General features: G+C 43.8%; 1 long non-coding RNA gene across 1 annotated transcript in view; it reads left to right on the top strand.

Moving 5' to 3' along the window:
* Positions 1-25,018, top strand: part of LOC309636906 — a 382,209-nt gene that overhangs the window by 5,633 nt on the left and 351,558 nt on the right. The gene's annotated exons all lie outside the window — the stretch shown is intronic.

Genomic DNA, 25,018 nt, shown 5'->3' with positions numbered 1-25,018 from the left:
GCTCTAGAGTCCGTGAGCCACAACTACTGAGCCTGTGTGCCACAACTACTGAAGCACCTGGAGCCCATGCTCTGCAAGAAGAGAAACCACTGCAATGAGAAGCACATACACCACAATGAAGAGTAGCCCTTGCTCGCCGCAACTAGAGAAAACCCACACGCAGCAAAAAAGACCCAATGCAGCCAAAAATAAATAAATAAAATAAATAAATTTATATTAAAAAAAGTCTACAAATAATAAATGGCGGAGAGGGTGTAGAGAAAAGGGAACCCTTCTACACTGTTGGTGGGAATGTAGTGGTGCAGCCACTATGGAGAACAGTATGGAGGTTCCTTAAAAAACTAAAAATAGAGTTACCATATGATTCAGCAATCCCACTACTGGGCATATATCTGGAAAAGAGGAAAACTTTAGTTCGAAAAGATACATGAACGTCAATGTTCATTACAGCACTATTTACAATAGCCAAGACATGTAAGCAACCTAAATGTCCATCGACAGATGAATGGATAAATAAGATGTGGTATATGTACACAATGGAATATTACTCAGCCATAAAAAAGAAATATTGCCAGTTGCAGCCACATGGACAGACCTAGAGATTATCATACTAAGTGAAGTCAGACAGAGGAAGACAAATATCATATCACTTATTTGTGAATTCTAAAAAAAATGATACAAATGAACTTATTTACAAAACAGAAATAGATTCACAGACATAGTAAACAATCTTATAGTTATCAAAGGGGAAAGAAGGGAGGAGGGATAAATTAGGAGTTTAGGATTAACATACACACACTACTATATATAAAATAGATAAACAACAAGGGCTGACTGTATAGCACAGGGAACTATATTCAATATATTGTAATAACATAATGAAAAAGAATCTGAAAAAGAACATATATGTATACATTCTTATATATATATGTATATATTCTTTTTCGGATCATATTTTACATATATGTATAACTGAATCACTTTGCTGTACACCTGAAAGTAACACATTGTAAAGCAACTATATTTCAATTAAAAAATTTTAAAAAGACAATGGGCAAAGCAACTTACGGCTCAAATGTGTGTGATATTAATGATTTTTCAACATGACATTGGACCAAGGGATTTGGACTGAAATCCTTATTATGTAGCAACGAAAAGTTAAACTGAGCCAATCCCTTTGAAGTAGGTGTGACAGAGTTGAGACAGTGTTATCTTCCAAGCAGGGCTCCTGGGCCCAAATCAAGTACACCAAAGACTGTAGTGTCCCTTCCCCAGATCCTAAATGCACACAATATGGCCTGAGAGATTATTGCTGTCCTTGCTGTGGCTCCCGGATGCCACAGTACAGTTGTTATCTAGCCCAACCAGCTGCCTAGCCTTGGGGAGGCCGAGCCACAGTCCTACTTCAGAGGGCCCTCCTACCATTCCAGTTACGCTACCTCCAATCCTTCTGGTGAAGAAAATGCTCCGCCAGCCACAGGACATTGGAGTGTACTTGGTACGTAGAACCACCTCCCATCAATCAGCCACCTCCAACTATCCTGGGGCCATAGATGTGGAGATTCACTTCCATAACAAAAGATGTGAAACTTGCAATGTATTTCCTGCTAAGTGAATGAGTCTTCTGGGTTGTTTTTGGTTTTTTGTTTTTTTTGATCTCGCCCTCTCACTGGAGAGAAAGTGATGAGTGGGAAACAGCTTCCAAAAAGAGTGGCCAACCTCATAAAGGACTCTTAAGCCTTCTGGATGGAAATATCTCAGAAGGGGTATGCCAACTGTCTCCAAATACATGAACTTTCCACATAGAACAAAGATCAGATTTAAATTTGATTCAATGAAAGGAAGAAATGTCCATCAGCCAGAACTTTCTGAAAATGAAATGGGCCACCTAGGCAGGTAGTGAGTCCTCTGTCCTTGGAGATGTTCAAGACTGGCCAAGGTATGGGTCCTATATTCCATTCTACCGTATATGTAACAAGGGATGTTTCATAGGCTTGCTGTTCCTGAGAGAGGTCTGGATGCTGGAGTGGGGAAACAGGGATAATCTAATATGACAACACAATTAAAAGCCATTAGTAGATCAATATGTGGGTATTGAGTACTTACATCCACCACGCTGTGCTATTTTGTACGCATGATGTCATTTAGGCCTCACAGCAATCTTGGGCATGGAATCCTTTAATCACCACCCTATTAGAGACAAGAAGACAGAGACAGAGACATGAAGTAACTTGCCCAAGTTTGCACAGCTAGAGTGAAGATCTGGAACTCAAATCCTAAACTATTACCCATTCTGCTATGGTCCCATCCTCACCTCTGTCCCCCTCCCCCCGCTACCTCCCCAATCCCTTCTATTAGAGCATAATACCTATAAGAGCATAATAAGGAGATGTCCCCCAAGAAAGTTCATCGGAATGGGCCCCAACCCAGAACAGCAAAGCTAACGACACAAAACGCCCAAATCGGGGGAAATTACTACACTTGAGTACACTTTGCAAATCACCAAGAGAGAGTCTTCCTACAGAGTGAGAGCCAATTTTAAAACACCCACATCCTCTGGCCTCACTCACTCTCTCCTCCCCAAAGGTTCTTCTGGCCTGGCTGGGGAAAAAAAATCCCTTTGCCTTCATTTGCATTGTTCTCGGGAGGAGGAAAGTGAGCAAGCTGTGAAGTCACTCCCCGCAGAAGAGTCAGAATCACACCTTCAACTTGACCAGCCGTGACTTCTCGGGAATCTGGTTTAAATGTCCAAAACAAGTCAAACTAATTAATCACTGTTTCCCCCAAAGACTGTAACACTTGATCCTTAGCAAGAACATGAGTGCACCCCAGACGCTCACAGGAAAGGAGGGCGCAGGGCACCAAAAAGAAAATAAAAACCTGGAAGAATGGTGTTTTTTTCCTTTTCTTTTTTTTTTTAATTGAGGTATAATTGACATGCAACATTAGTTGCAGGTATACAACATAATGATTTGATATTTGTATGTATTGTGAAGTGATCATCACAATAAGTCCATCACCACACAGAGTTACATTTTTTTTTCTTGTGATAACTTTTAAGATTCACTCTCTTAGCAACTTTCAAATATACAACCCGGTACTGTTAACTATAGTCACCATGCTGTACTGTACACCAACCCTAGGACTTAAATTTATTTTTTAACTGGAAGTTTGTACCTTCTGACTCCTTTCACCCATTTCGCCCACTCCACACCACCCCAACCCCCCACTAACCTCTGGCAAATGCCACCAATCTGTTCTCTGTATCTCTGAGTTTGGGGGTTTTTGGGGTTTTTTGCTTTTTTTTTTTTTAAAGATTCCACATGTAAGTAAGTGAGATCGTACAGAATTTGTCTTTCTCTCTCTGACTTATTTCACTTAGCATAATGCCCTCTAGGTCCATCCATGCTTTTGCAAATGGCAAGATGTCCTTCTTTTTTTATGGCTGAGTAATATTCCATTGTATGTATATGTGTGTGTGTGTGTGTGTATATATATATATATATATATATATATATATATATATATATACACTACATCTTTATCCATTCCTCTGTCGATGGACATTTAGGTTGCTTCCATGTCCTGGCTATTGTAAACAGTGCTATGAACATTGGGGTGCATGTGTCTTTTCGAATTAGTGGGTTTTTTGGAGGGAGATATATACCCAAGAGTGGGATTGCTGGATCATATGGTAGTTTCCTTTTTAATTTTTTGAGGAACCTCCATATCTTTCCATTGTGGCTGCACGATTTACATTCCCGGCGTTTTAATGTGCTCCCTCCCCATTGGACCGCAGTTCTGGGCTGCAAAGTCAGGTGGGGCCTCTAAGCTGCCATCACCTATCAAATCACGTTTACCCCAAGATTCAGGGAGGCCCTGGGGCTGTGAAATGTCACCTCCCAGCTGCATCTGGAGAACCACAAAGAATTTATGTGGGGCTAGGTCGTTTTCTAAAGCGTTTCTCTATGTCCTACAAGGCAGTTTATTACAAGGATCTGAGGCTCTTAAAATCCTAGAGCCCTTGTGTGATCTAGAGGTCACACCATATTAAATTTTTCTAACTTCTTCTTCCCTTGCACCACCTCATGAAGTGCCTGCTTATCGGTGGGTCCCAGATCTAGGCTGCCTGGGTCCTGCCCAATCCCAAATCATCCCATTCTCCACCAGCGCCCTGGGGTGGCCTGGATTGTCTTTTGTTTAGCAGGAGAATAAAAATAATTTTCATCTCCATGAAATGCCAAAACCAAGCAGAGTGTGTGTGACTCTTTCCGGCCTCCCGGGGACCCCAGGCCGCTGCGGCCCCATGCTGCCTGGGAGAAGAGAAAATGACTTAGCAGCACGAGTGCGATTCGTCATTAGAGTAACAAGGCCAGCGCTCTGCCCGGCCTTATCGGGGCGGGAGGCCTCGCTGGATTCTATTAATTGCTGAATGCTGTTGGGTTTGGCAGATACAGGAAGCAGTTTACATGGCTACACAGTGCCCTGGCTCACAGTCTCTCTGAAATGGTATTATTGTAGCGGGATAATTGTGATTAGGGACAGTTCCCGGAGGAAGACCAGGCCTTTGATGATTGAGTCACTTCCTCCCCACTCCCTCCAGTGCGATAGGGTAGCTCGCCCCACAGACACACACCCTTTGCTGGCCGGCAGGTCCCACGCCCCATGACAAGGTTCCCAAGCAGGGCAGCCGGGAGTCTCATCAGAGCCAAGATCGTGGGAGAAATGGGAGCAGGCTGGAGACCACCCCTCCCCCCAGTTCTTTTTAGGTAATGGTGACAGGCAACCTCGTTAGTGATATCAATTGTGTGTCCCCGACTCCTGCGACAGCATGGACTTTGGAACTGGGGAGACCAGGTTCTATGCTTACTGTCTGTGTGACCTGGGGAAGGCCTCTCTTTGAGCCTCAGTTTCCCCGTTTGCAAAGTGGTGGTGATAAGAGAATACACCCCAAATGATGTTGTGAGGATTAAACAGATTATTTTAATGTTTAATAAATTGTAGCTGTTATTATTATTGTTGTTGCTGTTAAGAATGCCTCCCCTCCCTCCCCCCACATCCACTCTCCCTTCTCCCAAAGTCTACTGAAGGCAGATCAAGTTGCCTTCACTCGAGAGAAATGCAACCACCTCCGAGGTGAAGGCTGGAGAAAGATGTGGGTGCCTAGATGTGAAGGCCTGGAGTGGGGTAGATCTGAGTCTCGGCTTCCCCAGGGGCCATTTCTGGGCCCAGAGCTCCCCCAGAAACACAGCCCATCGCTTTCACCCTGCACTTGCTATGTGGTCTTCTATACCACCGGGTGCTGCCCTGGTCCACTCACTCACTCACTCTGGCTTATACCCAGAACAGCTTCTCATGAGCTGTCCTGAATCCTGCTGATCTCAGACTTCACTGGGTTCCTAGGAGAAAAGCACCCTTCTATGCACATGGGTGGGAACAGCGTTTGCCCAAACAAGGGAGTCCGCCCTATTACTAGAACCCAGAGTGGGCCCTGCAACTGCCCTCAGATATGCATGGGGGTGGGGAGAGGTGCGGTGGAGCTGGTACACCGAGGATGGGCCAAAAGCTGAGTGGCTGACAGCATGGGTGGGTTTCAGAGTCAGACCTCTTGGGCTCACACCTGCCACTTACTAGTTGTGTGCTCTTAGGAAAGTCACTTTTCTTCTCAGAGCCTCAGTTTCTTCATCTGGTAAATGGGGATAAAAATACCTCTCTCAGAGTGCTGTGGTCAGGATGAAATTAGGTACGTATGCAAAACACTTAGTATAGTACCAAAAACATAGAGAATATTTACTATATGGCAGCCAAAGAGGTGAACCAGATGGGCCAAGGAGAGCACTGAACACCTCCGACAGTTTCCGGGATCCAGAAAGGGCAGAGCTCCCGCTGCCCCAGAGATGCTTCTGGGACCCAATGTGCTTTAGGAACTGCCAGCCAGACCCAGAGTCCCCAGACAATGGATATATCCAGCAAGCTCTCAGGGGCAGACACTATGTTTGTCTTGTTCACCACTGTACCCTCAGTACCAGTGTATTTGTTTCCCATGGCTGCTGTAGCAAATTACCACAAACTTAATGGCTTAAAACAACACCAATTTATTATCTTACCATTCTGGAGGTCAGCAGCCTGCCAACGGTCTCATGGGGTGAAAATCAAGGTGTTAGAGGGCTGCATTCCTTCTGGAGGCTCTGGGAGGGAGCCTAGAGGCTGTCTGAATCCCTTGGGTTGAGTCATGGCCCCTTCCTCCTTCTTCAAAACCAGCAGCCTAGCACCTTCAAACTTAAGTCTGACTCCCATTTATAAGGACTTGTGATTACACTGGGCTCACCTGGATAATCCAGGCTACTCTCCCCAGCTCAAGGGCAGCTGATTAATTCCATGTGTGAACTTAATCCTCCCTTTGCTATATATCAATAACATATCCACAGGTTCTAAGGATTAGAATATGCACACTTTGAGGGAGCCATTTCTTTGCCTACCACACCTAGTATGAAGGAAAATGAACAAAAGCCAGATAGTAACACTCACTGGGCTTCTATTTTGGGCTGAGCTTCCTGTTAAGGAAGGACAGAGGATCTTGCAGTCCACCCCAGGACGCAAGATGTTCACTTGTGAGAACAGTCATGAGCACATTACAAGTGATTACAACCTAGAGGGAGGTAACAGGGTACAAAAGCCCTTAGGAAATGAAGAGCCTCTGGCTGGTGCTCAATGAATCATAATATTTATTCAGCAAATATTTTGAGCATCAATTAGGTTCTAAGTGCCAAGGAGGTTATGATGAATAAGATTACTATTCCTGCCCTTCAGGAACCTAAGAGCTCAGGAAAACCTTCTGGAAGAGGTAAGGATGAAGCCAGGGTTAGATAGGAGAAAACCAAGAATTTGGGGAGAGGGTGATGGTTTGCAGAGGTAGTTTGCGTAGGTTACAAGCACAGAATCCGTAGCCAGGACTACCTGGCCTCAGAGTCTGGCCCTGCCATGTACCAGCTGTGTGATCTTTAGAAAGTTTCTTGGGAGTTCCCTGGCGGTTCAGTGGTTAGGACTCTGGGCTTTCAAGGCTGAGGGCCCCGAGTTCAATCCCTGATCAGGGAAATAAGATCCTGCAAGCCGAGTGGCAAGGCCAGAAAAAAAAAAAAAAAAGAAAGTTTCTTAACTCCCCACAGATAACTGTGCCTCAGTTATCTCATTTAAAAATGGGAGTAATAATCATACATATGTCATAGAGGTCACTGGGAGAACTACATGACTAAGTATATGTAAAGTGCTTAGCACAGTATCTGGCACACTGCAAGTGCTATGTAAGTGTTAACTAATATTATTGTCCACTTCTTATCCTTCTGGCAGTCTTAAAATAGCAAGCAAGGAGTGAGGGAGAGTCCAGCAGATACTGGAAAGGAGACGGTTAAGACAACATACGGTGTCTGGTAGGAATGCTCCTTTAGCGGTGGAATTTCCAGTTTTTAAATTCTCCCAAGGTGGAAAACAATGCAGTTTTTACTGATGGCTATTGGGTGACAATTTGTCTTCATGCAGCTTTCCTTGTGCCCCCCTAATATAAACAGACCAAAGGGCATGGAGTTTGACCTGAGTAGTTTGGACTTGCCCTGAGTGGACCAAACCTTGGCCTTGGTCTTTTCAGGCCGTGGCCCTAGATGCTGAAAGGATGGGGAGCAGGGACGCCGGAAGCTCCAGGCCCAGGCTGGTGGAGGAGGGCCCAGATTCTCTGGGGAAAGATCTTCTTTGGCCACTGGAATCTTTGACCAAACAGATCTGGAAACATCATTCTGGTTTACTGGACGTCCTAAGTGCCCACTCTTCCTTAAACTCAGGGCCAATGTTTGATTAGTGAGCAAACGTCTCCGTTATCATGGAGGGCTAAAACTGGATTTATTTAAAGCGTTTTCTCTTTGGAGGTGCAGTAATTGCTCTCTGATCAGGCAGGAAGTCCTATTGCTCGAAAGGAGCCAGTGTTATCAAGAGAAAACACATCAGCGCCTGTCCTCTTGGGAAGGGAATTGTGAGTAATCAACAAGGCTCCTCTCCAGCTGGCCGTGGGGCTTTTGTTCAGATGGCGGACAGGTCAGGGAAAGTTTCAGCAGACAGTGCTTTGAAGGGGCGGGTGCAATTCCAATCCTTTCTCTTCATACTTTCCTCTCCAGGGGACAGGCTTTCCCCAGGGAACGGAGCTAATCTGGGTAAATTGTTCTGAAGCCATCAGACAAATCTGATTACATCACTCTCCTACTTGAAACCCATCAAGGACACCCCTGTTACCCTCAAGATCAAGTCCAATTCCTTGATATGGTTTACAAGGACCTTCATCACCTGGCCTTTGCAGCCCATCACTTCCGCTTGCTTTATCTATCATCACTCCCAATCAGTACTCTTTTTTCTAGTTTTCTTAGTACATGGAATGTACACTCATCATGCCAGGAGCACCATCTCGACACATTATGGTGTGTTGGGTCTAAGATATTGCCTGTGAGCTCAGGAGACTGAATATACAGACGTAAGAGGGAAGTCCAGTAAAAGTCACGAAATGAATGAGACAGCCCTGACTGTGACAAAATTTCCCAAGCAAGCCCCACAACCTAGCAGTTTTCTGTGTGTTCTTGTACTAGTCTGTATGCTTCTTGAGAACAGGAGAAATTTCCAAAACCTTAGTTCTTCTCACCAGAAGACACTATGGAAGGCAAGAATGATGATACTGATAGTAGGTGTTTAGTAACCTGCTATCACGAATAAGTATCACTTACTGAGCACATACTATGCTCCAAGCTGTGCTAAAGACTTTGTGTGCCTTGTCTTATTAAATTCTCACAATGACTGTAAGAGGTAAGTATTATTAGCCCACTTTTATAGATGAGAACGTCAAGGTTCACCAAGACAGTCATTTAGCCAGGGTTATACATCCAGGAAGTAGTAGAACAGAAACTCAAACCTAGGTTTTCCTGAGCCAAGACCCATCCAGAATTCAAAGGCATACAGCTTCCTAATGTGTGGACATGTGGACGTGTGCATGGAGCGTCCAGGGCTTGGGGAGGGGGGCCCAGGAAAGGCAGGACAGATGTAATCAGGGTAGGGCCTCTTTTGTTTGGCTTCACTTCAAACAAAGACGACAGCAGGGAAACTGAAGCCCCTACTTCCCTTCTCTGAAGACCAAAGCATGGCCAAAAATAGGAGCGACAGGAAGCATTTGATCCCAACGTGTTAAATGAGCACAGACATCCTGCCGGCTTTGCCATCAGGGAGTGCCCAAGAGCAGCTGCTACATGCAGGCCAGTCAGGAGGCCAGCCTGTGGGGCAGTGCCCAGCCAGACCCCCTCAGATTGACGTGGATCTGGGTCTGCTGGCATTTCTCCAGGGTTCTTAGAACATTGGACATAAGAGCACCAGGGTGCTTAGAGATTATTATGGCCCAAAGAATGCACCTCGCAGACCTCCAAGCTCAGGAGGCCCTAGCTGCTTGCTCTGAATGAGCTCCTTGGAGTGTTTGCTCCGAGGCCACACCTCCCAGATGACAGAGAACAGCACAGATGCTGAGGCAGACCCATTCCTGGGAGACGCCAGACTCCTCTGACAGCTGTCTTTGGTTTGAGAACTCCTTGATGGCCTTGTTAAACTTTCCGCAGATTTAGAACCATCTAAGATGCTTCCACTTACCCTTCCTCCTCTCTCCTTGACGCAACGTCAGACTTGCATCGTGGTCTGAGGGCTCTCCCAGCCTTTCTCAGCTTCCTCCTCATTTTTCTCTCATGGGAATTTCTTTCCTAATGTCCTTGTGTGTTCAACCTCCTCTTGGCATCTGCTTCTCAGGGGACCTGAACTAACTCAGAGATCATCTAGTAATCGCCTCATTTTATAGTTGAGAAATTCGAAGCTCAGAGAGGCAAAGGGATTTTTCTGAGGTCACACAGTAAACTCTTGCAGAGCAGGAAATGGTTCTCCCAGCTTACAGGTCATATCTGTTTACTTTGCCTCATGTGTGTTTGGAGTGGGAGGGAAGTGATGAGACTTGTGTGAGAGTTTCTTCAAAATAAGGCCCCTCACACACTCACTAGTATCTCTCTCTAGCTTGAGACCCAGAGGGAAAAACAGTGTCTGTCTTATTCACCCATTTGTCCCAAATACTCCAGTCTCCAAAACTTGAGCCCTTAACTACACTGCCTGCCTGCCTGACGTAATAAATGTGAGTGTACCATTCAAATAAGAGAGGTCATTATTGCTTTTGCAAATGGAGCCAGTAAAGTGCATAGACGTCCACCAGCAAATGTGTGTGTAGAGAGCAGATGGGAAGAGAACTGGAAGAGCTGGGGACCTTCCTAACCAGAGAAAAGAGAGCATCAGCATTTGCTCAGGGGCCTCTCTCTGTTGGGGTCTAAGCTGACCTGTCAGTTAAGAGGCTTCCTGCTAATTTCTTCTGCACCTGCCCAGGAGCTGGGGCTTCTTCATGGCTTCCATCATGCTGATTGCCACTGTCTCCCCAGTGACACTGAGCTCAGTTCCTGATAAGGAGCTTCCTTAATAGTCTCCCATTTCCCTGCTGACACTAGAAAACAGGCCTGACTTGGCGATGTCTTACTGCACTGAGCGAGGCGGAGCTGTCACCCCCAGCCTCACAGCCTGAACCATTAGTGGACCTAGAATCAATATCGTTCAGGCAACCCTTGTTTCACTGAAAGCGTTCATTTGGCACGTTTGCTGTTTGTCAGGCAGTCCTTTTCTCTAACGTTCCACGGTCCATGGCCCTGGTGCCTGAGTCTCTCCTCGTTCTACAGAGTGCTGAGCAGAGTTTGCAAGTTCCAGACATTATCAGCTTGCTCTCTTCAGAACAAAAGAATTACAACTTTCATTGTAATTGGCGAACGACTGTCTTGGTTACAGTTCTTTGGCTGCAAGCAACAGAAATCTACTGTGGTGACGTAAGCAAAGTAGGGCCTAATGGGAAGTTACTTCAGAACTCGGCAGTGAGGCTAGATCAGCATCAGCCAAGCTTCTTAAGATTTAAGTTCACGGGAGAGAGTGTCACTTTGGTGTAGTCTGGGCCACTTGCATACCCTTTGGCCAAAGGAGGGTGGGGCAACTAGATGGTCTGAATCTAACAAGGGTGAGTGATGATACCAGAAGAGGAGAGAATGGATGTGGGTCAGGCAAATAATGGAACTCCACTAGGTGGACAGACATCTGGGGATGTAGGACCAAAGGAGGTTCTAATGACCCGGTGTATGGTAATCCAGACCCCTCTGCCCCCGGCCTAGATATCTCTACTAGGCCTGTGAAAAGTGCCTGGCACTGGACATGTGTTCAATAAGTGACAGCAGATGCCATTAGTGCTTGAATTCTTGCCTTTGTAGCATAATTTTAAACATTAGGCAAAGTGAAAACACCTGGTGGAATGCTGGAGGCATGGCCTAATTATCATGCTGTGTATTTATTTATTTGGCCCAGCTGCGCAGCTTGGGGGATCTTAGTTCTCTGACCAGGGATTGAACCCGTGCCCCCTGCAGTGGAAGCACGGAGTCCTAACCATTGGACTGCCAGGGAATTCCCCTAATTATCATCTTGAATTACATGAAGAATCCTGCTAAGTGCTGTGACCAGCTCTTTTTGGGAGGGAGGTCCAAGAGGGAGGGGATACGTGTACACATATAGCGGATTCACTTCATTGTACAGCAGAAACTTAACACAACATTGTAAAGCAACTATACTCCAATTAAAAAAAAATAAAATTCAAAGAAAAAAAGATTGTTGCTAAGTTTAACAGGTAATGGAAACAATCTGAGATATTTGAAGGCTTGGGTGAACTGTAAAAAAAGAAACTTGCAGCCTCTGGAAAGAGCTGTAGAAGAGCATTGCGACCCTGCTTCATAACACATTGTTAAACAGAGTAGAATTTCATCCGTATGGGATACCTTACCAGCATCATCAGACAGAATTTGCGCTGTAACTGCTGATTTGCTTGCCTGGATCCCTTTCTGGATTGCCAGCTCCTTGAAGAAGGAGGGCAGGGGCCGGGATCAGTTCACTGCTGTATCCCTGGGGTCCAACATAGGACATGGCACACAGTATGTACTCAGAAAATATTTGTCGACTGAATGAATGAGTGAATGACAGGGTGTTGATGATCTTTCAAGGTCACTGGTTGGCTGACTGCAAGGTGTTACAGCCCTTGTACCACATCTGTTTGTAGAATCAGAGTAAAGTCTCCCGGAGCCATTTTGGTGGCTGCAGAGCTGATCTCATAAAGTGTTCTTATCTGAAACCTTGTAATGCTTATTGAATGAAGGGGAGAGAGAGAGGGTGGGAGGACCAGCAGGGAAATTCATGATTCAGAGGTGAGGCTGGGAGGAGAGGAAATGGAACGCAGAGGGGCGGGGGAGGGGATTGACAGGAAATTCCTGTGGGGACCCAGGGGTGGCTCCATTGTCAGGAACTTCATTTAGTTCTGACCTGGACACTGCTGACCAGAGGTCCCCTCCTGACCCAAATGCCCATGGGCTGGAGTGCGGGAGGCCAAGACTATACTGTACGTGCTCCCCCAAAAGAGAATTGTTCAGTAGCGATACAGGACGTGTCAAGGGCAGTTCTTGACTGAAGGCCACATATGGGTCTTGAGAGAATAAATGCTATAGGAGTGCAGATGTGTAGGAGACCATCAAGGCCAGAGGTGATCAAAGGTGTCTTCGTGGGTAAGAAAAGGGGTCCGGGTTGGCCTCATACGATGGGAGAGATTTGGATACATGGAGAAAAAGGAGCACAGGCAGGGGACAGAGTCTGAACAAAGCCCAAAAGTAGAATAGCAGAGTGTCTTTCTGAGGCAAGAAGGTCCTGGCAAACTCAGGACAATGACAAGTCAGAGAAAAGGTGAGACAACGAGGCTGGGATCAAGTCAAGGAGAGCTCTTCATATCAAGCTATAAAAAAAATTTTTTTTAAATCAAGCTAAATTATTTTTGATTCATAGATATATATATTTTATAAGTACTATCCACATGTGAATGAATGAATGTGAAAATGCACAGGACATAAACAGGAGGGAAGGAGCCGGCTCTTCTGCTGTTGAAACACCTCTGTCCAATCCAGTGATGACAAAAGGCTTTAAACAGTCAGCCTTTCAGGTGATCGTGCTCACCTCCACGCCTCAGGGCCGGGAAGCTGCCATCCCCCTCCTCCACCTAACAGTTACGGCTTCACACAGTATTGGCAACTAAAGTGTTTCAGTTCATAACAAGGAATATTTAATAAGTGAAACAGCCTGGATTCTATGTAGTTTCCATTTCCCCAGATGTTTCTGTGTCCCCAGCTACTTTTGAGCTCGTAAAGAGGCGACTCCGGGTCTCCTTTGCTTCTGCAGCCCTCACCCCCTCCACCACCCGTTTCACAGCGAGAGCTCAGGCTGACGTCCAGGACTTAATTACTATAAGACAGGGCCTTGGTGTGGGCTGGCGGAAGAGATGGGCAGGCTAAGATAAACTGTGCTGGAGTTCTGGGGCAATGCCTACAGCGGAGTGAGCGTCCCCAAAGATCTTCTCTCTCCTGCCAGGCAATAGAGGGGTTCAGCCAAGCGGGTTAACCTGGTAAGTAAACTAGGATATTTCCCTTGGATGAAATTTAAGGGATGTTGAGAAGGCTCCCTGCCTCCAAACTGCCCACCTGATGCCTTAATTCAGCTGGACGCTGCCTAAAATTCCATAATCAAAGCTTGACCTCTTAGCTAGAAGCTGTGATTGCTAACTTCTAGAGCTGTTATCAGTCCGTTATACCTTACTGTGAAGGTAGGATCTGAAAGCACATTTTGACAGGGAGGCTGGAGAGGAAAAGGAAGATGCAACCTGAGTACATGAGGTGGAAGATCATCAGAGACATAGCGCTAGAGAGAGTGCAGGGAGGAGCTGGCATTGTGACTGACTTTGCCCAGCACAATTTTGCTGAGTTCTAGCAACTAATCCTAACAGCAGCCAGACTGTCCAGTTATTAACAAAAATGTTTCATACACTCCGTCTGATTACAGCATCAGCCAGATCATTTAAATGGCTGCATTAGGCAGCTAAATCCGTAGTCGCTGGCTGCTCTGACACGTAGGGGAGCTTGGCTAATCTTAACATTAGCAGGTTGCAGCCCCTCATCCATAGCTGCTTGCTACACGGGGTGAGTGATACTGTTCTCAAGATCTCAAGGAGGCCCAGGGAGTTCAGGAGGATGGAAGTGCTCATTCTTATTATAAAATCCCCTGAGAACAGCAGGCTGTTCAAAGGATCAGTGTGGAGGCCGTTTTTCTTCTGAGGAACTTTGCCTTATAGTCTCACGCTGCATATTTCCTGGTCATAATAATTTGGAGAAAAATATTGCTAAAAGGCTGCATAAACAATTTTAATTGGCCTGGGCTCCCAAAATGTGATATTTTTGTTCTGCTGCCAGGCTTGCTTTTTTACTAGCTAATTATGCCCAGCATTTAACTTTCGGCAAAAAAACAGGAAATAGGACATTCATTACTCGAGTGACAACTTTTCAACAAGCCCACATTTCAACATCCATTGTGTAATTTCCTCTCCCTAGCTTACAGTTAGTTGTTCCATTGGGTCTTTGGAAACAAGCAGCTCCTTCAGCAGGGGCCAGGAGGGGCTTTGTTCTGTTTAAATGCTTGCCTATCTCCAAAGCTGGCAATGCCTGCCTATCCCTGCCCAGGGGGTGGGTCTCCCAGCTCGTTTTGGCTCCTTGCAGACTTTCCTCACTGTGGTTTCTGCTAGTTTAAGTTTGCTGCTAGATTGTGCTCTCCTATCAGGAGCTGGGCAGTGCCTCTTTATGCATCACCCCAAGGCACCTGTAAGAGGGCCACTCTCAGAGCGATGCCCTCTTATCCCTTGAGGAATCACAAAAGATAGGCAACCTCAATTTGCTAGGCAGTAACTCCTAGAAAGTGCTATAAAGCCATATTTTGTTGTATGGGCCATTTTAAATGTATTTTATTTAAAAAAAATTATTACAAAGTATGGCACGCATGCATAAAAAGTACAAAAATTGTTAAATATATAGGTTGGTGAGTTATCATAAAGCAAATACCATGTGAATAGATTATTACCAGCACCCCAGAAGCCCCCGTCATGCTCTCTCCCAACCACTGCTCCGTGCGTCCTCCTCAAGGGTAACCACTATCCTGACTTCTATGATAACAGTTTAGTTTTAGGTAACAGTTTAGTTTTATGTATTTAAACTTTATATAAATGGAACTATGTGTGTTTGTGTATATCAGTGGGGCCATGTGTGTATGTTTTTGTATCTGGCTTCTTTTGTTCTACTTGGTTTTATTCCTTGTAGCTGTGCCTCATTTTTTTCATTACTATAGAGTATTCCACTGTATGAATATATCACAAGTTGTCATTTTACTATAAGTAGACATTTAGGTTGTTTCTGATCTGTGGCTACTGTGAAAAATGCCACTGTGAACCCTCCTATGTGTGTCTTTTAGTGCATATGCACAATATTTCTGTTGAGCATCAACTAGGAGTGCACTGCTGGGTCATACATATAGTAGGTGTGCATGTTTTTTTGGCTTCGTGCAAACTGTTTTCAAAATAGTGTATATAAGTTGCCACTGCACAACTTCCTCATTGACACTTGGAATTGTCAGTCTTTTTATTTTAGCCACTTAGGCAGATGTGTAGTGGTATCTCAGTGTAGTTTTGATTTGCTAGTCCTTCACTATTAATGAGTTTGAGCACTTTTTCATATGTTTATTCATGATTGGATTTAGAATAAGCTAGAGGTTGAAGAACCAGATGGCCAAAATCTGGAAAATGATACTTTAATGGGAGAGGAGGCTGATAAAACCTCTACCTCTTGAAGTTCTGATATTGATCAACAAGGAATTATTGAGTCCCCATGGTGGACCTACAGTTGTACTAGGTAATGTGGGAGAATCAAAGAAAGCTCATCACCCTATACCCACCATTAGTGCCTTGCTTTTCTCTGTAAGCAATATATAATCTGCATATTTCTGTGTCACTAAATATCCTACAAGATCATTTTAAATGGCTAAGTTGTATTTCCTTATTTAAAGGTATCATAATTTATTTAGTCAATCTTCTGTGGCTTTTTTTTTTTTAAGATTTTTTTTTTTTTTTTTTAGAAATTCACGTTCTTTTATTTATTTATTTATTTATTTATGACTGTGTTGAGTCTTCGTTTCTGTGCGAGGGCTTTCTCTAGTTGCGGCAAGTGGGGACCACTCTTCATCGCGATGCGCGGGCCTCTCACCATCGCGGCCTCTCTTGTTGCGGAGCACAGGCTCCAGACGCGCAGGCTCAGTAATTGTGGCTCACGGGCCCAGTTGCTCCGTGGCATGTGGGATCTTCCCAGACTAGGGCTCGAACCCGTGTCCCCTGCATTGGCAGGCAGATTCTCAACCACTGCACCACCAGGGAAGCCCTCTTCTGTGGCTTTTGATTTTTACTATCATTAGCAATAATGCACTGAAAATCCCTGTGACTAAATTTTTGGGCACGTCTGAGATTATTTACTAATGCCAGCATACTTCAAAACTTCAGTATTTGGGAGACAAATTAGATAGCACATAGGGATGTGTAACGAATGAATTAATATGAGCACTGATTCTTCATATTTCTTTTTTCATTTTATGTGTCTGCCCTCTGCCTTTACCAAAACTCAGGGTCTTCCTGAGGGTGAGCTAAATGGAGTGAAAGTGACAATGGTGTCAAAGGGATCCAGGCACTCCATCTCCTGCGTTGGCTCCTTATTATTATTATTATTATTAATTGATCACTTATTATATGGCAAGCACTGTGTTAGGTACTTTATAATAGAAGTTACTATTTAAAACTTTATGATATGGATGCTATTATTGTGCCCATTTTTGAGGTGAGGAAATTGAGGCTCAGAAAGGTTAAGAACCTTGTCAAAGGTCATGTAGTAAGTGGTAGAGTAGGACTTAGAATCCAGCTGTCTGACCCATTGTCCCAATTCTTAACTGTTGTGCCAGTAATTCTCAACCTGTATACTTTGGCGTTCTGGTCTACTGCAATCCTTTCCTAGACATGTTGCTAAATTTTATGTATAAAATGTATTTGCTGCTGAGTGGCAAATGCTATGTGGTAAATTGATTTCAGAAATGGCTCTAATTCTTCACCTTTCCCTGTATCCATCCCTTTTGTAATTTACCTTTGCAGCCCCTCCCATTGAAAAGTGAAGACTATTTCCCCACCCCTTGGACATGAGCTGATCTTGTGACCTGCCTTGGCCAATAGAATGTGTTGGAAGTGATGATGGGCTAGTTGCAAGCCTAGGCCTCAAGAGACCTTGCTTGCTTTGCTCTACCTCCTGCTCCTCTGCCCTTCCTCACAGGAAAAAAGCCTAGCCCTGCTTGATGGGGGATGAGCCAGATCAAGGCCCTAGATATATGGGAAAGCCCAGCCCAGCCAAGATCAGCCAAGCCTCCTAAGCCAACCTACAGTTGAGTGTAGATGCAAGAATGATTCCTACAAAGCCCAGTGAGACCAACTAATTGACCGACAGACTCAAAAGCAAAGTATTAATTGCTGTATGTCACTGAAGTTGTATGAGATTTGTTTTGTAGCATGATTGTGGTGATAGATAATACATACTATCGTGGCTGTCTAACAGATGGAATACTAGCTAGTGGGTCATGAAATGCTGGATAGACTCAGGTACAACTTGGCCTCAGCACAGCCAAATGTCAAGCTGCCACCTGAGAAAGGTGTCTATTTGCTGAAGCATGTGAGAACCATGTTCCAGGAACACATGAGAAGACGGTCGGGGCAGCTCACAATTTCATTCCAACAGCAGCCTTGCACCACTGGACCACTCAGGGATAGTGTGATGCCTCTACTGAATAAAGTTTAAAGGGACTGAGAGAAGTCAAGTTGCATTTTGATCACAAGCTACATGTCATATTCTTCATGTGCTGGTTACATTAGTTGAGTTGAATTTCTGTCCCTGGCGACCCAAAATGTCCATGTTCCGGCAATGGGAACATGTGAAAGACTGCAGTTCCTCCCCTCCCATCTGATGCTCATGGTCCTTCTGCAACTGACACGTGGCTGAGAAAGCAAGCTGTAATCTCCAAAGCACATTCAAAGGTTGTTCCCTATGTCAGCCTCTTTGTCTTACAGAGAGGGCCTCCTTCCAGGGCTAAGCAGGTATAGACCAAAGTAGGCAATGCTTGTCTGCAACAAACTTCCTTTGCCAACACCTGTCCCTGCCCTAAGGCTCCCAGCCTCTGGTATCTTCAGACTGATACTGGCATTCCATGGTCCCCCCTCTGTATACACCAGCTAAACAATGCTCCATACTCTTGGCCTTTTTCTTATATAACTTCTCTATCAGTTACATATTGTCATGTAACAAACTATCCCAAACTTAATGACATAAAACAGCTACCGTTTTTTTTTTTAACTTTTCATGTGTTCTGCAGATCATGAATTTACAGAAGGTATGGTGGGATGGCTTGTCATTGCTCCTGGATGTCTGGGCTTCAACTAGGAAGACTTGAACTGCTGGGGCTGGAGTCATCTGGAAGCTTCTTGGTTCACATATGCCTGTTGCCTGGGCTCGCTTTGGTTCAGCTGGAACTGTTGACACCAACATGTAGCCTGTCCACAGTATGATGGCTTCATGGTAGTCAGACTTTTAATAGGGTGGCGCAGTGCTCCAAGAAAGAAGTGAAATCTCCATGGCCTTTATGACTTATTCTTGGAACTTGTACATCCCTTCACATCTCTCATACTCTATTGGTTAAGACAGTCACAAGCCTGCCCAGATTCAAGGGGAGGGGACATAGACCTCATTTCTTGATGAGACAATCATCCTGTACAAAGAATTTGCAACCAGGTTTTAAAATTATCATACCTTACATTTATTTATCCATTGTGCCAATTACGAAGATCCTTTATTTAATGTTAAGAACCTTTTGGTTGCAAGGAACAAAAATTATCCAAGCTGGCAAAAGACATAGTTAATTTATTATAAGGAGACAATGTTATCTCACAGAACACCCCCAAGGATGTCACTATTGTCCTATGGTATGCTCAGTGCCTGTAGGTGCTAAGGGGTTAATAAGGCAAACATCCCCACTGATGTGTCTCCGTACCTGGGCATTGATGCCTTATCCCTGAAGGCCCTCAGGGAGTGCCAGTGGAAGGAGAGTGGAGCACTGTGGCAGATTTATCACACACAACAAAGAGGAAGCCAAAGTATGGAGTTGGTTGTGTCTCCCAAGGTGGGAGCTGGAACCCTGAGGATCTGGGTGGAGGAGATGCTTGGAGCAGTCTCTTCCATCCCTAAACACACAGGTATTTATTCTTGAGAGTCAGCTTCTTAGACCTTTCTCCCCGTCTCAATCCCTCAGGCTGACTCAGGCTATCACTAGCCCAGCAGATTCGGTCAACCATTAATTCCACAAATATTTACTGATTCTCTTGGATATGCCTGGCCCTGTGGCAGTGAACACGACATCCAGAAGCCAGATAAGATGGAAAACGCTCTGACCTGGGACCCAGGAGCCCTGATTCTGCCAGTTACTCTCTAAGTGACTTTGGACAGGTACTCAGTCCTCCCTGGGCCTCAGTTTCCCCATCAGTCAAATCAAGGCCTTGACCTTGAAGATTGCTAAGACCCCTTCAGAACTCCCAGAAGAAAGATGATTCTGGCACACCAGGCACTCCTAAAGTTTCAATCCTCAACCTCAAGTTTATCTTCTGTCTTTTGCCTTTACTGCTGGCTGGCTTACTCTCGCTGTCATTTATTTAACTGAGATGTGCCGAGCAGTTTGGAACTGAGTCTGCGTGAATCACTGTCCGTAAAATCAAGTTAAGTGGATTTCATTCCACAGAGCGCACCTGTGTATATACTCGGGGAGAAGACGCTGGAGTTTCTTGGCTCTTCCAGGCCACTGTTGGAATTGCTTCTTCACAGATATAGCATTCACCCTGTATTTATAGTCCATTGTTATAACAGCCTCCTTCAGAGACCTGAAAGTAAAGTGTTGGATGCAATTTTTCCTTCAGATCATTTTATATAGCTGTCCTGTTTCTCTCTCTAGCTGGAAACGCTGACATTGATTTCTTCTATTTTATCGGAGTTGGCAAGTATCAGATTCAACTTCATTCACTCATTCAACAACTATTTATTGAGTGCTTTGTGAAGTCATACCGAGCTAGGTATAGGGGTGGGGGTCAAGGGGGAGTGTCATGCTGCTCAAAGACTCTACAAGCTATGAAGTGTTAAGTAACAACAATGCAAGAGAACGTTTCCAGGCAGAAAATGGGAAATTTGCTGTGTTGGGTGGAAGAGGAAACTAGCAAAGGTGAGTGATCTGGGGAGGATTATGGAGAGTTTGGGGAGGATATTGAGCTTGTGAGGGGGATTTCTGTTTGGACCACTGCCCACATTTCCCTCCTCCTCAGCCCCATCTGACAAAACCTGCACCAAAATCATTTCAGTTTACCATTTTGTAAAAGGATGTGATTAGAAAAGAGAAAGGTTTTGAGTGGAGATGAGCATTTTTATAGGAAGAAATAATGCCCAGAGTGTCTGCTCTGGTGCTTGTGGAAATACTTTTTTGGAGCCCGTGTGAAGGATTATAAAGGGATTTATTTCATTTTGTAACACAGCCAAAAGCACAGGCAGACTGTGACTAAAATGGTGGTGCGAGGGACTGGCTATTTGGATCTTTGTTCTTATTTTCTACCTTGATAGAAAATATGTCATTTTTACTCTGCCACAAAAGAAACATTTCACAATTTTCTTGGCCAATTTCAAGTGATGTTGGAAATTCTATTCCATCGACCCCTGGGAGTCTGGGAGACATACTAGAATGCTGGGGAAGAGCAGGGTGTGGCCTCCCACTTCCACTGACATTATGCTTATGGCCATCCAGTATCTTTGAGAAAATGTGTTCACTTAAAAAGACTTTAAGCTTTGGATGCACCTGCATTTGTATCCAGGCTGCAAGCAAAATTTGCTTTGCTTAATGGATTCTGTTTGTCGTACTGTCTTGGAATAAGACACACCCACATTTCCAGGCAACTATTTAGGAAGCTTGTATTTCCAGAAGGTGCCTTAGCCTGGGTAGTGTCTGCCCTGGACAGAGACCCTGGACAGCGCCACTTCTGCCCTGGGGGAGTAACACAATGGTCCACAGAGCAGTGCTGTCCAAGGGAAATACAATGCGAGCCATGTATGTAATTTAAAATTTTCTAGTAGCCACAAAAAAAAAAAAAATCTAAAAAAGAAATAGGTGAGTTTAATTTTAGTAATATATTTATTTAATCCAATATATCTAAAATACTATGATTTCAACACAATAATCAATATGAAGATGATTAATGAGATATTTTACATTCTTTTTTTTCATACTAAGTCTTCAAAGCTTGGTGTGTGTTTTATAATTTAGCACATCTCAATCCAGACCAGCCACATTTCAAGTGCTCAATAGCTGCATGTGGCTAGTGACCACTATATTGGACAGCACTGGTCCAGAGTTCTTCCACAGACTCCTTGAAGCCCTGGAGGGTCTTTCCTTTTAACCTTTGTAGGCAATAAAGAGCCCAACCTTTTTTTGCCTTGACTAGGAATAGCTCACTACTTGGCCCTCCAACTGTATAATTGTCTCCGCTGCTCCCAGAGATGGAGTCTGGTAAATTCCAGGGGCCTTCCATTATGGTACCCATCACTGCCACCCCTATTTGTGCTACATTCATACCTTGTCTGTGTTTCATGCTCTGGCACTTTTCATACTTCCTTTATCCTTTCAAAACGTACCTTTCCTGGGTCCCTTTTCCCTCAGGGTTTGGAGGATAATGATAATAAGGGCTAATGGTCAAAATAGACTGTGGTAGTCTTCCTGGGTATCAGCATGCACGAACACACTTCAAAATTACAATCCTCCTGCAGATGGTGAGTGGCAATGGGACAGGATGCAGAGCATTGGAAGTGGAAAGAATTTAGAGGGCTTCTAGTCCGGTATTTTATTTTTAAATTGAGGTAAAATTTGTATAATATAAAACTAATCATTGAAAGCGTATGATTCAGATAAACAACAAGGTCCTATAGTATAGCACAGGGAACTGTATTCAATATCCTATGACAAACCGTAATGGAAAAGAATATGAAAAAGAATATATATATGTGTAACTGAGTCACTTTACTGTACAGAAGAAATTAACACAACACTGTTAATCAACTATACTTCAATAAAATTTTAAAAAAGAAAATAAAGTGTATGATTCAGTGCATTTAGTATATTCACTATGTAGTATAACCATCACTTCTATCTAGTTATAAAACATTTCCATCACTTCAAAGGAAACAGCAAAATTGAGCAGAAAATCCAGAGTTCCCATTTAACCCCTGTCCCCACACATACACAACCTTCCCCACTGTGGACATCCCACACCACAGGGGCACATTTGTGACAATTAGTGAACCTGCATTGACACATCATTATCACCAAAGTCCAGAGTTTGCATTAGGGTTCACTCTTCATGTTGTACATTCTATGGAATTTCACAAATGTACAATGACATGTATCTACCACTGTAGTATCATACAAAATAGTTTTACTGCCCTAAAACTCCTCTGTGTTCCACCTCATTGTGGTTTCAATTTGCATTTCCCTAATGACTAATGATGTTCAGCACTAGTCTAGTGGTTTTTAAGCAGTGCCTTGAGAAGACCCCTGAAGGGCCACCATGGTGAGGAAGAGAAGGCCAGGAAGGTAGCAACAGTATTCAAGACCCCTCATGCCTTCTTCTACCACAATCACCGCACTTGTGTCTATTTGACACCTTTGACTTCGCGTTGAATGTTTCATCTGAGCAAAGGGTTCTGATGCTTACGTAAGTTTAGCTGTCACTTACCCGGTCCTACATTTTCCACACCTCCATTTTACATATGGTGAAATTCAGATCACGAGAAGCAAAAGATACTTGGCTAGTGTCTTGAGACTGGTAACTTCCAAAACCAATAGTGGAGCCCTATTTTTCTGACTCCTGGGCCCATTCTCTTTCACCTATACCACCTGTCACTAATAACAATAATAATGATAATCACCACATATGAAATGCTTACCACGTGGCAGGCACTGTGGTAAGCACTGTCATGTGACCCTCTCTTAATAACTCTATGAGGTTCACACCGTCATGAGGCATATGTCACACTTAGAGTAGAAGTCCTCACCATGGCCTGTGAGACGCCTCTCCAACCTCATACCTGCACCTCTTCTCCTCCGTAGCTCTGCTCCAGCCACGTTCCTGCTGTTCCGTGTGAAGGCCAGTATGTTCTGACCTCAAGGCCTCCTCCATCCTGCTCTCTTGTCCTCCTTAATGATAAACTCTTACATTATATATAGTTTTGTAGACCTTTCAATAACAGATCATTGGGTTTTCTCCAAAGCTCCTGTAGTAGGCACTGATACCTCCTTTAAAATTAAGGAAACTAAGTCTGGATTAAGTAAAATCAGTTGTTCAAGGTCACACACATTTCCACATTCATATGTTCGTTTACTTAAAAAAAAAAATGTTTTAGAAACTCTGTTTTGTGCCAGGCACTGGGAGAGGTATGTTATGGTATTAAAGAGGCAAAACAGAAAAAAACCCTTGCCCTCGTGGAGCTTACAGATTTGTAGGACCGGTGAGATAGAAACACAAACATCTATAATACAAGGTAAGAATTCGAACTGCTATACATAATAACGCCTGCGTGCAAAGATTTCATTAGAAGTAGGTTCATCTGCATACAAAGCCAAATCCCAGAATAACAGTGGCTTAAATAAAACAGACATTTACTGCTTTGTCACATAAAGGAGGTCTGGGGGTAAACAGACCTCTGACTCTGGGGTCGTCAGAGATCCAGGCTCCTCCTATACTGCCCTACCACCTTTGAGTGTGACTTCCATGTTAATACTGTAAGTTCCAGATGGCGCTGGACCACCAGCCACTCTACCTGAGTTCCAAGCAGTAGAGGAGGAAAAGGAGGAGGGAAAAAATACAGCACTTCCCAGCTGGGTCAATTTCCTCCAAGCAGCCTTCCCGAGGTCCCACTTACCATTTCTATTTATCTCACTAACACATGTTCTCTTGACCTAAGTTAATTGCCAGGGAAGCTGGGAAGTGACATTTTTTAGTTTACCTTTTTTGTCACACCAAAGTAAAACTGAGATTCTATTCTAAAGAATAAGGGGAGAATGGAGTCTACCACAGTTGTTTACTGGAAACACTTTTTAATAGTAAAAATTTGGGAATAATGTAAATATCTAAAAACATGATGGGCTCAATAAATTAACTGATTCATTAATACCATTTGTGCTTACATGTTACATTTTTGAAGAATATTTAATGACACAGTAAAATTTTATGATACTACACTGAGTGAAAAAAAATTACTATTGTTCTAAGAAAACAATTAAGATATTATGTAAGAACCATAAAAGAGGAAAAGCTACTTGATGATATAAAAGAATTCTGGTACTGTGCTTGTCTTTTAAAAGAGTCCTTATCATTTAGTGATATATTTATGGATGAAATGATATGATGTCTGGAATTTGCTTTATAGTGGAGGAGATTAAAATGTTGGTGGGGGAATATAGATAAAACAAGAATGGCCATATGTTGATAACTGTTGAAGCTGTGAATAGATAAATGGAGGTTTGTGATCCTATTTTTTTTCTTTTATGCATGTTTGAAATTTTCCATAATAAAGTTTTAAGCATAAAGTATAAATTATTTAACATTTGTCTCATTTCTCAATTGCACTAATAATAATAATTAGCTCACAAGGTGGAGTAAAGTTTAAATGAAATGAAAAGTATGTAAAAATACTTGGAGATGAATAAAAGCGGTCAGAAATGCCAATTACTCCCATCAGGATGGGACTGGCATAAAGCCAAGTTAGAGACAAAAACCAGGTTCTCAAACTTTTCATCTCTGGGGTCTTTCACCCCTCACTTTGCCTTCCCCCTAAGTGCCCCAGGGGATGGCGGGAGG

Source organism: Balaenoptera physalus, assembly GCF_965194825.1.
Source record: "Balaenoptera physalus genome assembly, chromosome: 10".
Classification (NCBI taxonomy): domain Eukaryota; kingdom Metazoa; phylum Chordata; class Mammalia; order Artiodactyla; family Balaenopteridae; genus Balaenoptera; species Balaenoptera physalus.
The sequence above is the reverse complement of the archived record's forward strand: the minus strand, read 5'-3'. Positions and strand labels throughout refer to the sequence as shown.